The sequence below is a fragment of the Haemaphysalis longicornis genome, unplaced genomic scaffold (assembly GCF_048455015.1).
Source record: "Haemaphysalis longicornis isolate Haplotype H1 unplaced genomic scaffold, Haemaphysalis longicornis Haplotype H1 scaffold_4, whole genome shotgun sequence".
NCBI lineage: Eukaryota > Metazoa > Arthropoda > Arachnida > Ixodida > Ixodidae > Haemaphysalis > Haemaphysalis longicornis.
The window spans coordinates 106,572,664-106,587,282 of record NW_027526361.1 but is presented as its reverse complement, the minus strand read 5'-3'; positions in this window follow the sequence as shown (position 1 = coordinate 106,587,282).

Here is a 14,619-nt window from a genome sequence, read left to right as displayed (position 1 = left end):
ACAGCGCGCCTCCAAGTCGTAGAAGAGGAGCTCCTTCCCTGCAAGCGCCATACCCCTACCACCGCAGAGCCAACGAACGCAGAACATGTCTAGGATGCGCCACCAATCACCTCCAACCCCTCAATCACTCACAATATGGCAATGGAACTGTAGAGGTCTCCGTAGAAAACGCAATGCCTTACTTCAACACATGCTCATCACCAACAACAAACCGGATATTATTACCTTGCAAGAAACTAACGGAGACTTTTCCCTCCCGGGATATGATCGCTATGTTCATCCAAGCATTATCCCAAATAGGAAAGGGACGCAACCGCTATCCAGCCCGCAAACCATGACAATTACCTACGTAAACAAGACGCTCCCCACCGTCCTGCTGGATACGACGCATCTTAATACTTCTGAAAAAGAGCACGTAGCTACTACTACGATGGTTGTCGGTAATAACATCACTATTGTAAACTGCTATTGGCCGCCCAAACAAACAACTGCCACGCTGCCCGCCTTCCATACGATGTATAATGCAGCTCGTAGCTCAGACACGCTCCTATTGCTTGGGGATTTCAACTCTCCCCACCCCACCTGGGGCTACACTCGAACGTGCCCTTTAGGGCGTAAATTGGACGAATTTGCCAGCCTCCATCAATTCACCCTTATGAATGACACCACATCTCCCACGAGGCTTGGAGGCTGACACAAATCCCGATCTTACCTGGATTCGAGGTCCGTTAATCGCCGCCTGGGACAACACCGAAGAAACTCTCGGGAGCGACCACAACATTATCCAAATAAGTGTCCCTCTCACTCTGTCATCAAAACGAAACGGTTCAAACAGGCCCACAACAAGTATAACGAATTGGCCGATTGTCCGTAAACGCCTGCAAAAAATTGACACAAGCGGCATTCCCCTTGCTGAATGGAGCGACGTCATCTTGACAGTCCAAATTCACCAAATGCTCCGCCGCGTGACGCGACACCATCAAGGCCTCCAAGAACACGAATTACGCAAAGTAGTGGAAGCCCTCGTGTTCTCACGCGTCATGTATGCATACCCTTTTCAGCGCCTTACCAAGACACCAGCCAACAAAATCGAAACAGCCATCAGAAAATGCATCCGCATAGAAATGGGAGTGCCTCTCTACGCTCCCACAGCATTAATTAATGACGCTGCCCTCCACAACACTCTTGAAGAAAAAGCCTCAGTTTATCATGAAGCTTAGCACCACCGACTAACAACTTCAATGCAAGGGTGGGAGATTCTTCGCGCCCTCGGGTATCTCACCGACCACCTCCCACCCATCACTCCCTCGCCGCCACCCTGGGAAAGCATACCAAGAATCACGGTGCTACCCATACCAAAACACATGAGTCAAGCCACAGATCAAGAACGTAGAGCATCTCGCGCTCAACATCTGCCCGAACCAATCCATGACACCTACTACACGGACGCCCGTTTAGTGGACCATACAACGACTACGGCATCGGTTGGCCCCTGCCCAGCCCACGGCATCACGTCAACGTCCCCTCGCCCACAGCTGCAGAGACTCAAGCCATCGCAGAAGCACACTTCACCAGCATCGAACCGCCCACGTTACAGTCCGCACGGACAGTCAGGGAGCACTTCGAAGCTTCGCCTCGAATGACATTCCATCCCCTGTCCACAGTAGCCTGACAACATACATGCACGCTCATCCCCGCCTACATGTTTTCCTCGAATGGATCCCTGGCCACCAAGGCATAGAGGTTAATGAACGAGCTCACGCTCTGGCCCGCGGCGCTCATTTCCCGGGCAGCCCTCAGCCGTGGCCTGAGGAATACAATCCAAAAGAGGATAGAGCAATGCACCATAAAAGGCGCCGCGAACATCTCGGCAACCTCCGCAAAGTAAGAATGCTACTTCCCTCCCCATCTAAATTCATGTCACGGAGACACGCTACATATATTAGACAGGCGCAGACATTATCCCTCCCCTGTGATCTGTTCCTCCACTACATACAAAAGTCGCCAGGCCGTCCGCACTGTCAGGTTTGCGGTGGCTATCCGGACAATGAACATACATATTGGCGCTGTGTACGGGCGACCTCGTCTTCCACATTTCTTTCGACCAACCCCTTCCCCCCTGATATTCCCTACTCGTGGTCTAGCTGGGCCGCCCCCCTGAAAACCTACGAGCAGCCCTGTGGTCCCTCTTGGCTGCCCACATTGAAACCCTTTGTGCACCTCCGCCAAGCCCACCACCGTCGGAGGACCGTGGAACACCCCCTTCCTCCGTGGACTGATAACTCCGCGGCTCGGACTTGAGCTGCCTAATAAAGTTTTCATCTCTCTCTCTCTAGTACAAGTAATCCACCTTTTCGCAGAAGCAATCTGCGCATGCGCCACCCTCGGCCCAAGAGCACTCAACTGCCCGAAGCCGTCATTCTCTCAGGGCAAAGTAAACAAATCGGCGACAGCCGGTCGGGTAGTTTGTCCACTATTATTTATACGCGGTTGTTTATACGCGCTTATACACGTGTTTTCTTTTTCTTTTTTTTTTGCCGCATCGCTGCGCGTTGTCGGTGCGTTAAATATGAGTCAGTAGGCTTTTTTGTGCTTTATTACTGTTTATTTAAATAACTTTTAATATTATCTTAACCCTCTCAGCGCCCTGGTGTTTTTTTATCGAGAACATGCCCAAAATGTTCCTAGCACAACGAGGACAAAACCAGAACGGCTAGTTTTGTGAGAAATAGTTTTTCAAGGATGCCTCTTGGAATAAATTAACATCGAAGCTGTTGTTACTGGCCGGAATTTCCTTGTTGCCGAAAACTACCCGCGCATACACACTTAGGAAGATTGGCCTGTGAAGGTAGTTTGAAAGCGAAGCTGTACACTACACCCACAAGGAGGAGGAATCAACTTTTACTGAGCCCAAGAAATCGGTGGTGCGCGCTGGCACCAGACGGGGTGGTTCCCTAGTTACGGGACCCACAACGCCCATTACCCATGCGACGTCACTTCAACTTACACACGGGCTCTAAAAAGTGTGAAATCAGAGACAAGTGAAATGCACTTAACCCACCTTTCATTGTTTCTAACAGATATTCTTTGGTAGGTTAAATTAATGCATGATTCATGGACAGTTGTTGGTCGAGTTGTATTGGTGAAGCACATGCGTGGAAACTTTTCTTTTAATTAAATGAAAGGATGCTCAAACATAGTGTTAGGCGATCTCACTTCTCCTCCGTCTCTACCCCCGCCGACGGAGGCGGCGATATCGGCGGCAGAGACAGAGAAGTAAGATGCTATGCGTTGGTGTTGGTTTCCTTTAATTTTTGCGACTTCTAGCGCATGCGCAAGGCACGCACACGGCCACTACATGTGCCGTGGGCGGAGCGCACAGCGGCGCGACCAGCCACGTGACGCTATCACGTTGCATTCAGCGAGAACGCAGAGGGTAAACCCGAAGATGTGCTCGGTGAGTGCACCGTGTGCCTCCCCGTCTCCTCGTGGGTTCGTAGCTCAATCGATGAGGCAAGGGGCTCTCTCTCTGTTTCTCTATTCGTTCCAGGTTCGAACCCTGGTGGTGCCAGAACTTTTTGTATTTCTTCGCGGGAGTTTTCTGTTGACAGCAACGGTCGTGACAGGACCCTTGGGGGGTACAGGTAAAAAGCTTCGCTTTATAAAAAAAGATATCTCCAGCGTAAGCCGTAACCGTGGCCGCACTTGCTCGGAACGAGAAAGACATGTCATAGCGTACGCCCCTTGTTCGTTCGTCCTCGTGTCCTTCTGCGCATGCGCTCGGTACCATAGAAGAGCCCTTGTGCTCGGCAGCGTCTGAAAGACACCCTCCTTTGGAGAGGTCATGGCGGCCGCCACATTCTCTAGAAGCCATTATGGATAATTGGAGACCTGGCTACGATTGTACCATTTCTTCACAAGACGACTTACAGATCCCGCCATCGCTGTTTCGATTTGATGACGAAGAGCTGGTAGAAGTCTGCAATGCTGAGGATGACTTGGCACCCACCCCTCGCCGCGAAGAATACGACGACCTCTTCGATGTATATGAAGACGATTACTAGCATCGCAACTATGCAAATAAACGACGGTACTGAAAGTTAACTATGTGTTCGGCAATGCTGACTACAACAGCTTCGTCAGTCAAGTCTTGCGCGTGAGTGCAAGATTGCCTGAATTTTTATCACCATTAATAGTATTTTTCTAGACCTTGGGGCTAGAAAAAGGAAGGCGTGTCAGTGAAGAGCAGGCTGACGCCGGCGTGACCCGAAGGACCGATGGTTTAGTCTGATGACGTGGCTATAAATCTAAAAACACCCGCTCTACTACCAGCTTTGGATTTTGCATGTGAGCTCAGTGCTTTTTTAAAATTTTGGAAAACTGCCAAATACTATTTCTTGCTACAAATTCGAATAATTATCTGATGGCCGAATCAGGTGTCGTGCCTGTAAATGGCTAATTACTTGCAGAACAAGCTCAGTTTGTAAGCCCACGGGTCCCAAAAGTTGTTTGTTCGAAATAAAAAAATCCAATGCTGAAATGGTAAATTGTTCAACACTGCGAATAGTGCAACTAAGTGTTCCTGCAACTTGGACCCACGGCAGTTCTAATATACCAGGGGCCCTATGCTGAACTGCGCGAATTCTCCGTGAATTCGACATCTTGACCGGGAGCGTTCTTTAATTGGCTTACATGTGCTTCCGGCTGACCAAGGGGTTGTGTGTGAATCTGTTTTTTCAATGTACCATGATTTTTAACGGCACCAGTTCTAACGTTTACTGTTTTATCGCTACTAACGATGTATAGTCCTTGGTCGGCATTGAATAGACAAAATGTAACGACTAGACAAAATGTAATGAACGTGGCAATGCACACTTACATACCGCGGTGGCTCAGTGGCTAAGGCGCTGTGCTGCTGAGCCAAAGAACGCGGGTTTGAGCCCGGGCGCGGTGGCTGATTTTTTAGATGCGACGCATCTCTTGCTCTGAGGCATGTCCCTCCTGCGTCGGCGTCGGTGGCGGCGGCGTCCACACGCCACCTGCGCATGCGCGACTCTCCTCCGCTCTTCTCTCCGACAGCTGTGCGCAACACTCTCACTCCGTCTCATTATCATAAACAACAGCTGCGTGCGCGCGCTTCACTCACTTCGCGCCGCTCCCGTCGCGCAAGTGCGGCGCGACTCTCCTCCGCTGTCTCCTGTCCTTCAGGCGCTGTCAATATAAATCGGGTAGCGCGCTGCGGCGGTTCAGTCAGCGCTCGCTCTCGTTCGACTTCGCGTCACAACACGTTTCACCCGATTTAAAGAATCAACCCAACGGAAACACCATTTGAACCCCCCGATGCGTCGCATCACACCAGGGTTCCCTCGCGGGAAGATGGGCGTAATTTTGATGGAGGCGAAAAGCGCGTGTGTCAAAATTTCGGCAGACGTTAGGATCCCCAGGCGGTGAAAATTAATCCGGAGCCCTCCATTACGGCGTGTGTTGTGGCCCATGAGTAACTTCGGCGCGTTAAACCCAAACAATCAATCAATCAATGTAGTTTTTTGCTACTCAACAAAAAAACTCCCACCTCCCCTCGCGGGAACCCCTGTGTAGATGCGACGCATAGGCGGAGCGCCGAAGGGACCGCGTTTTATAGCGCGCATAACGTTGAGGGGACTGCGTAAGCCGGTCCCAGTCGATGACGACGTTGGCGTACTTGTAAAGCGGCGTGGACTCTAGGTGTTTGAGCCAAGCGTGGATGTTGCTTCGCCGGAGAATGGCACACCGGTTATATGCGCAGCGCGCCCGAAGGAGAGGAAACCGCGGAAGAGAGAGCACTGCACATGCGCTGGCCCCAGCGCGTCTGCCGCGGCTATGACGCAACACAATCCAACACAATCCACTTTAATCCAATCCAATCCAAATCCAATCCAAATCCAATCCAAGCCAATCCAATCGAATCCAAGCCAAGCCAAGCCAAGCCAAGCCAATCCAATCCAAGCCAATCCAATCCAATCCAATCCAATGCCCCTCGCGAGAGAGTGTTCGCTATCGGAGAGGAGAGGGGGTGAGCGGAGAGCGCAGCTGGCGCGGCGAGGAGAATGGGGGAGGGGTGGACAACGCCGACGACAACGACGACGACGACGCCGGAGGGACAAGGCGAGTGAATCAGATGCTCTGCATCTAAAATGACTTGTAGGTCCCTCCCTCTTTGTGGTTAGCTAGTACGTGATGTCGTGGAAACAGTTGGAGGGAGCGTGAACGTCATCCACTGGCAACTTCAGCTTGCGTGAAGGTCCCGTGTTTTACGCAAGAGTGTTCACATTACGGCTGCAGTGGCGACTGTCATAGCGCCAAAATAGGCAAAAAAATTTCCCGGAACTTCTGCGCCGTGAATTCCTCAGGAATTCCGCGCCTATATAATTCCTCGTCAATTTTCAGCAGCCATTGTTTCGTACGAGGTGCTTTTTAAAAGTATTCACTAGCAACAGAAACAATAATTTTGTCCACTTCTCAGTCAAGGATAGAGGGTCCCCAAAAGGTACCAAATTGGGCGGAGCTATAAAGAAATAGTACATAAATACACCAAATTATGGTTCGCGTAAGATTTCCTAGGTTTTCAAAGCAAGGACCAAGTGTGCTAACGATAACCCAGAAAAACCGATTAGCTTCAAGGTGTTTTGGGGTATTTCCTTTGATTTGTTACAGAGTGTGTACTCTAACAAATCCGTTGTCAGTCCTTTTAAGGCTCAAAAAGCAACTTCGAAAAGTCCCAGTTGGCAGTATATGTGTCAGCCATACGTCCGACCTAGGTTCGAAATTTTCAAGGGAAGGCTTTAATATTATCTTTGAACTTTTTTATTTGTAGAGACCTCGCACCCGACGACGATGAAATCAAGTGAGGTATGGGTATAAATTCTTCGCTTCTTGGTCTCTTTTACTTAGCGGCTCAGAACAGTTATGAGCAGTTCAGGGGCAGTCTAAAACCCCCTCGCAATACAACTTCTACGGGAAACTACACACACGGAGTTGTGCTGCAGCAGTTCTGAGCAGTACAAAATGAGAAATACAACTTTCGCTACGCATGAACCGATAACGCAGGCAGGCAGACCTCTCAGACTTGCGTGATGACACGGATGTTTTCAACCGAAGTTTTCTATGCCCCACCCATGGCCTCGTTCGTGCCAGTAAAACGCACTGCAAGAAAGTTAACTTTACACGATGGGTTTTACAAAACGGTGCTGGGGATGATAAGGGAAAGCACATCAAGCGCCTGAAGGGGAAATCAAAAATTAGTGCCCTGCCACTCTATGAAGAAGAATGACCTGCGCAGCAGGACGGCGTCCATAGAGTGCACGAAACAAAGCACGTTTGCGATTTGCGATTGAGCATACTTCTTAACCAATTAGCTCAATGAAACTTGGGAGGGCCCGAGCTTTAGTCTCGCGAACAAACATCGCGTTGTCTGTTTCACTCCCGCATCGTCAGCATCTCACTGTTTGTGTAACGCACCAGCCAGTCTGCTCGACCACTGCGTTGGGCCGTTTCACGTCTACGTTTAAGCTTCCTGCCAACACAACAGGCAAGTCAGCAGTAAGGGCATCAAACTTATAGCCTTGCTTGCACACACAAACCCGTGCGCGTCGGCAGCCGGTTATACACTAATTTATAACTCAAATAAACCGCCAAATAAGACGCTCTGAGAGCCCTCTTCAGCGTTCAAGCAAGCAAGTTGCCCGTTCATCAAGGAGGGATTCGCAGCTATGCGACGAGCTGTAACTGGAGGCGGCAACGGTGGCGGCAGCGGCTTTCCTTTGTTTTCGCGCCTATTAGCGCTCCTGTTCGCGTCTACGCTTCTTCAATCGCCGCTCTTCCTGAAAGTGAACGACATGCGTCCATCCCACTACGACGTAAACCTTGAAGGCATGGACCTTTATTTTAGCGGACAAACGTGTGACCGTCTGCTTCCCACCCTCGTCGTAGGCATCTTACTGTCTGTGGAACAAGCCGGACCCGAAACACTCCATTAAGGAGGACAGCTGACAAGGCGAATCGAGCCGTGAGACTTCCATGTTTAAATCTTTCGCCAGCACAACGGGCATGTCATCGGTAGCAGCATGAAGCCCAGCTGTGCGTTCACGCCCACCTCTTTCCATCCCCAACCCGTGCGCGCACAAACCATGGATGGGCGCATACTTCGGCGTGGGATACACCGGCGAAAATCTCGCACGCAAAGTCTTTCATGCTTCAAAAAGAAATACGGGCTCACGCCGGCGTTCCAACCGGGCAAGTGGTTCTTCAGCAGGGAATGATTCGCACCTACTCAGCTAGGTGGCATTTCAGACATATGCTGCTTCCCAGTCAAAAAAAGGCTTCCCGTGATCAGAATAAAACCTTTGTCCCTCGCGTAATATATGCGACTTTTTCCCGATTGCACCACCATTCCGACACGGTCGAAGCAATTTCGATGTTGTACTTGAACTCAGGTTGCATGGGTGAAAGCTTCCCGTTTTAACCATCGTTCTCTCAGAAAAAGGGGTTTTGGTTTTTTTTCCGTTAGGGCAAAGTGACCCACACACAAAACAGTCAACTCTTCCCTATGGTCTGGGTAAGGTTTATTCTAGACAGGAAAGGCCGTGGTTTACGGCATGGCAAATTGATTTCGTGTGCTGCGTGGCCCGTTGGTGCATTAGTTAGGTTCCAGCTTTGTTACTGAACGGAATGCCAGATATTTATTCATTCATTCATCGATGAGCACCAACGGCGACACCCCCAAACGACAAATAAACACAGCGCTGTACGCGAAAAAATCAGTAGCATTTCAAAGATGGTACTGGCGTTACAATGAAAGGTATGCGAGAACACTACGAAAAGAAACGTAAATGCTTAAAACTTCCTGCGAAGAGTAAAAGAAGAGTGCAGAATCGGGACTTTGAAGTCACCGGGAAATAAATACAATGTAGGAGATACTTTCGGGGGCTACTCTATAAGATGTGAAGCATGCATTTATCGATATCGTAAAGATACGCGTCGTCGGTAGACGTTGGCCTCGGTTTATAAGGTGTGTCTTCATGATGTGGCCAGTCCAAGCTTAGGCCCGGTTCAGACTCATTCATTCATTCATTGTGGGGGTTTAACGCGCCGACGCAACGCAGGAGATGAGGCGCGCCGTAGTGGAGGGCTCGGGATTAATTTTGACCACCTGGGGATCTTTAACGTGCGCCGAAATCTCGAACACACGGGCGTTTTTGCTTTTCGCCTCCATCAGAAAAGCGGCCGCCGCGGCCGGGAATCGAACCCGCGACCTCGTGCTCAGCAGCGCAACGCCTTAGCCACTGAGCCACCGCGGCGGGTGCCGGTTCAGACTGTAGCCGCAACTGTTGTAATAACTTTAAAGAATGACGTTATTTCACGTCTCATCAACCGAACTGCGTGACACACCGTTTTTGTTTACGTCCATAGATTACGATATGGCTTTGAATCGGTAGTCTGAACATAGCCTTATTGTCACGGCCAGTATCTTTCATCAGTGCATGCTGAGATGAAGCTAATAGGGATCCGCGGACAAGCATAAAACCAGCGACCGCGTGCACCCGACAGGAATGACCCAATGGTGTCGTACACTCTCAGGTGTCAGTAGCACAGCTCGTTCAAAAGGCACGTGAGAGCGCCATAGACTTATTGAAAAGACTTCAAGCCTTTCTTGGACTACCTGAAGTCGAAATTATTAGTCTGTTTGTTTAAATGAATTTATTGCAACAAAACCACCAGGTGTACAAACACAACATTCATAGCTCTGCGCACAGGACCGCCTTGGTCGTACTGGTCACTCGAATCAGCCGAAGGTCAAAATAAAACAATATTTTGAAACATCAACTAGTGTCGCGTGATTTCTTGATTAGAGGAACGCTGAAACTCGCAGTTATGTACTGAAGTTTTGCTGCAAATATAGTTGAACTTTTCTTTGCGCGGAGCAACCAGTTGTAATAGCTTTGGAGAAGTCTTAACTATGTTTACTTCTTTTGCAAGTACTTGACAGAGCGGTTGACTCGCGTGACAGACAAACGGACAGGCCAAAATGTTCGCGTTTTGGTGGCCAAAGAAAGGCTATCGTCGTTAAGAAATCTTTGGGGGCTCCTCAAGATACGCTCCGCGTAGGCAAAACAAACAGTCTTCACGAAACTGATATCAGGAGACTTTTGGTAGTGCGTAAGCTGTCGGGCCGTATCCACAGCTCTCAACGCAAAGTCCTCTTCGGCTGTTTGAGGTGGTTCAGTTATTGTTCTGAGACTTTATTTTGTTTTTGTTCCGAGTTCACCTCCCTTCCCACCGACGTTGTTTTGACCCAGTCTCTTCTCCTTGAGTAGGCGTCACAGTTATAGTCCGCAAAATGGGGAATCTTCAACTTAAAATGTAGTCACTATATATCAAGTTTGCCTGCTGTTCACTGTTTTTCCTAAAATGTGGCTTTACTGCTTTCCAAAATGCATTGGTGTAAAAACATTGTTTCAGGAGCGATATAAGTAACATCTACTATGCAGGCCCCTTGGGCTGTTTTTTATATAAGCGAAAAGCGGTACGTTACGGACGGGAGCAAGATTCTTTGAGGAGAATAGCCCGAGGTTGCGTACGTATTAAAACGACTTCAGCGGCAGGGATAGATAAGCGCCGCTCGGAGAAAGGCGGAAGAATTTCGGGCCGCAAGTCAATGTTTGCGCACTCCTAGTATGCATCTGCGACCTGTCCCCGGAACAAACACGCTCCGAAAGATGAGATGTGGACGTCGAAACGAAAACATTTCGGTTAATAGCGTGCGTAAAGAGACGCCCAAGAAAATTGCGAAAAAAAAAATCATTCCCTGCCTGCAAAGAAAACAAAAGCTGCAGCTTCCCCCAACGCACTTGTGTTGTGCGGCAGAGCCCCTCGACAAGGCACCTTTTTGTTCTAGTGGCAGCCCGGGGCTTTGTTCCGCGTCACTGCTGTGCACAGCGCCCCCAAAGAATAAGGTTACGCCGACACAAAAGCGAAGGACGCAGTGGCCGCGGAGGTCACAGGCGGGGCCGGGTAGTGGCGGAAGCCTCGGCTAGCGGGTTATAATAGCGCACAAAGAAAAAAACACGCACAGGAAACAACGCTCTGCCACTGATGTTCCCATCTCCCTTCAAGCGGAGTGACTGGGCCCCTGTTGTCTTATTCTCCGCGCTTGTCCAACGCTGGCTAATAGGAGCTGTCCTTCCCGGCGAGGACAATAACATTATCCCAGGATTGGGAGATGCTCAGGGGCTCGGGCCCCGGGTCTTAGGGGGAGGACATGAGAGGGCGATCGCACACGTGGACCGCGGTCGGTCGCTGCGAGGGTGTGCGCAACGGCCCGCTCTAAAGGCACTGCCACGGCGAGGCCGTTACGAGCCAGCAGTTGTTTTCTGGGGAGGCAGAGGCGAACAACGCGCCTACGAAGCAAAACGTTTTTGAGCAGATTGCTTGTGTGCGGCGATATGGCCCCAATCGTGTTCCGTGCACAGAGAAGCAGTTCGCATGCGAAGCTTCTCTACCGCGCCTGACTGTTTGGTCGTCCAAGGCGCTGCTGCCAGCTGAGGACCCTGAAAGACGATCGTGTCAATCTTTTGTGAGGAGCTTTTCCGAGGGAACTGTCTTTCGCAGTGGCCCGCATGTTTCGAATAGAACGCAGTAGATTTTGAATGCTTCTTTTCTGTTTAAGACGCTTTCAGTAAGCGCACTCGAAATGAAATCTTCAGACTCGAATGAATGTTTGCTTGCTTCGTTTTCCTTGAAGGTGAAGGTCAGAGTAGCCGATGAAGGCTTTCTGTAGTGCGGGTTTAAGCAGACACCTTACCATCGTATAAAAATAAATAAATAAATAAATAAATAAATAAATAAAGTCCACGCGTGAGCCATAAATAGACAAATGTGCGAATAAACAAAATCAAACAGAGAGATAAATCTGTAAACATGCCAACAGGACAATTAATAAATTAAAACAGTCCTAACGCCGGAACTGTTGAGAAATAAACCATGTGACGAAACACATCACGTTACAGTTTTTTTCATTACATTAACGCTTTCTGACAAACTGCTGCAAGTTTTGTAACATGTCTGCATATTTTCTAAAAGCTAATTTGAGCCGCGAGAATCGCAGGCTAATTGCGCGCGACAAATGTTCGCGCAGACCTTCAGCTGAATAAAAAAAGAGAAAAATGAAGAAAATACTACCCACTTCACTTTTTCATTGCTGCGATGTGTTTTTATATCTTACCTGTGTGAATAAACATTTGGAGGAAGTCATTTTTAGTGCACTGTACATTGCCTTACCATTCCAAGCGAAGCTAATTACTTCGTAAATGATCTTCCTTCGCTAAAAAGGCTTCACAAACATTTCAGGGATTTCAGTGAGGCCGACTGAAGAAGGCTCTAAGTTCTTTCGTAATATAAAGCGATGCTCCCAGTTGCAGGTGAGGAGGACGAAGAGGAAAGCGTAAGGCGAGCTGCTATACAAAGTTGAATCGCCCTGGAAGCAATCAAGACAGGGACAAAGGACAGAAGCACGAACAAAGCGCTTTGTTCGCCCTTTACTTTTTTGCCCCTGTCTACATTGCTTGCGCTACGCTTCAATATACATCACCAACTCACCCACACATTTACGTTGCTATGCGGCGCAAACTCGGGGCTGCTGGAGGCGACGGCTATTGGCTGTGAGATGTTTGAGTGGCGCCCCCTGGCTCCTGACGTCTGCTATGGGACTCGCGCCGCTGCCGTATGCTACACTCCGCTTGTGAGGGGCAACAGTGTCCGTGCTAGAAAAAGCCCATTTTGAAGCTTTAGTGCATTAAAAAGCGCATTTCTGGTAATTCAGTTATTTTGCCAGCTCCTGACGCCTCTGAATAGTGTCAAGCTGTATGCCGCACAAGTTTGAAACACACAAGGAGAGAAAGAGAGCAACTTTCTTGAGAGCATTGGTCAGAACATTGTCTGTAACTCGTCCTTTCTAGTTTATTTGCGAGGTTCAGTGCTCAGAGATTTCCGATAAGTATTCAAAATGCGTAAGCTTCCCTAAAGTATTTTTGAGATGATCTTACGAAGACTGAACAGTCTGTAATGCTACGCACCAAGCAGCGGGCCCGATGACTATCAGATAGTTGTTTTTTTTTTTTTTTCTTTTGCCCAACGCATTCATTTTTCTGCACCGTCAAAAACGTCTTATTAGGAGGTTTCGGGATGTTTGGAGGCTGGAAAAGTTCGTGTGGATATTTTCTTCAGGCTGGATGGCATACATTTCCTTCTTCAGAAATTGGCTTTCGTTGTAGCTGCATGCAGGAAGGTTCATTACCGCAGCGTGCATTGATTATTCATGTGCAAATGCATACAACGAAAATGTCTGTGCAACGCCACCGCGAAACGGCACAAACAACGTTCTCCAGAGTACTTAGTCAGAGGCGGCCTCTGCGACCCGAATTTCTATCGTAACTATCGTTATCATAACAAACTGACTCTCAGCCCGAACGGTTATGACATGATTACGATGTTGAAGGCTTGATATACTCGCTAACGAACGCAATAAATAGTATACGAGCCAGTTTCCAGTATAACAGGAATCGAAACCGATGGATATGCCCAAGAAGCTCTTTATTGTTTGCCAAACCTTTCAGGCGTAAAGATCAAATCCTGGCCTACTCGGGATGGCGTTCCATGAATTGAAGGAACTTTCTCTAGCTGTCTTGTTCTTGACTGTGGGCCCCACCTACTAACCAGCTTGATTTTACTGTTGTTTTATCCTCCTCCTCCTCATCTTGAGGGAAGTTTTACTGTAACGCATATCTGAATATCGGGAAGAAATGGCCGAGGGAAATGCACCGTACATATCACGCCGGTATGAACAAACATAGTGTTACTGTATTTTTACCGTACACGTGACTAGTATATGTGTGTGCGTGTGTGCGTGTGTGTTTCCGTGTGTGCGTGTGTGATATGGCGAAAAAAATGTTATGGCGACGCATATGCAGAAATGATGGAAACCGAATAGCACTAGCTCCTCTCCGTACTGACTTTTTATGAAGGCACAAAACGAGTAATAAAAATGGAAGTGCCATTCCCAAGTCTCTGTGATTTTGTTTACACCTACAAATATTCGACGAAGTTGAAACCACGATTGCTTTTAAGGATGAAATGGTTATGGCGCCGTGCACAACCTGTATACGAGCACAGTCTTGAACCGACCACATTATTTGTATCGTCTCAATTGCTAAGCCCTCATAGCGGTTACAAGCCTGGTAGATTACCAGCACGCGCCTACACTCCCAGTAGGTTGTTTAAAACTCAGCCTACATTTCTTGCGCCCCATAGTGCATTCCCGAATACTTTCATGCCATGACAACGTAAAATGATGTGATACAATTCTTTCGAGTCGTCGAGAAGGTTGCAAAAACTGTTTTGCCATTTCCTTACATACAATTACCGGAAATTGTAATACCTGTGGCCAAATCCGACAGCTTTGAAGTCCTGGAATTTGTTTTCGTCTTGCATATTCGCAGTTGTCGGTTATTAGCAGCTGGCCGTTCCATTTGTTCGAGAGATTGCTCGATACAGAAGTTGAAACCTAGCTCCGACTCTTCGCGCTCC